The sequence below is a fragment of the Mycetomoellerius zeteki genome, unplaced genomic scaffold (genome assembly GCF_001594055.1).
Source record: "Mycetomoellerius zeteki isolate Tzet28-1 unplaced genomic scaffold, Tzet1.0 scaffold110, whole genome shotgun sequence".
NCBI lineage: Eukaryota > Metazoa > Arthropoda > Insecta > Hymenoptera > Formicidae > Mycetomoellerius > Mycetomoellerius zeteki.
The window spans coordinates 184,452-184,697 of NW_017256018.1; positions in this window are offsets into that span (position 1 = coordinate 184,452).

Genomic DNA, 246 nt, shown 5'->3' on the forward strand with positions numbered 1-246 from the left:
GCTGAACGCAGCCATAGTGTCTCTAGTTTACATCATGTACTTGATACGGCTTGCTTTCCAGCAAGGACGGATACTAACTAGTAACTTTCTATTGAATTATCTTAATTTCGGTGAGGGCCACTGTCACCAAGCTCAGTTAACTTAGGGCCAATGGCTGCGTTCAGCAGACTCAACAGTTTTGCAACCGTTTTATGATTGGCTGCGTTCAGCAGACTCAACAGTTTTGCAACCGTTTTATGATTGTCT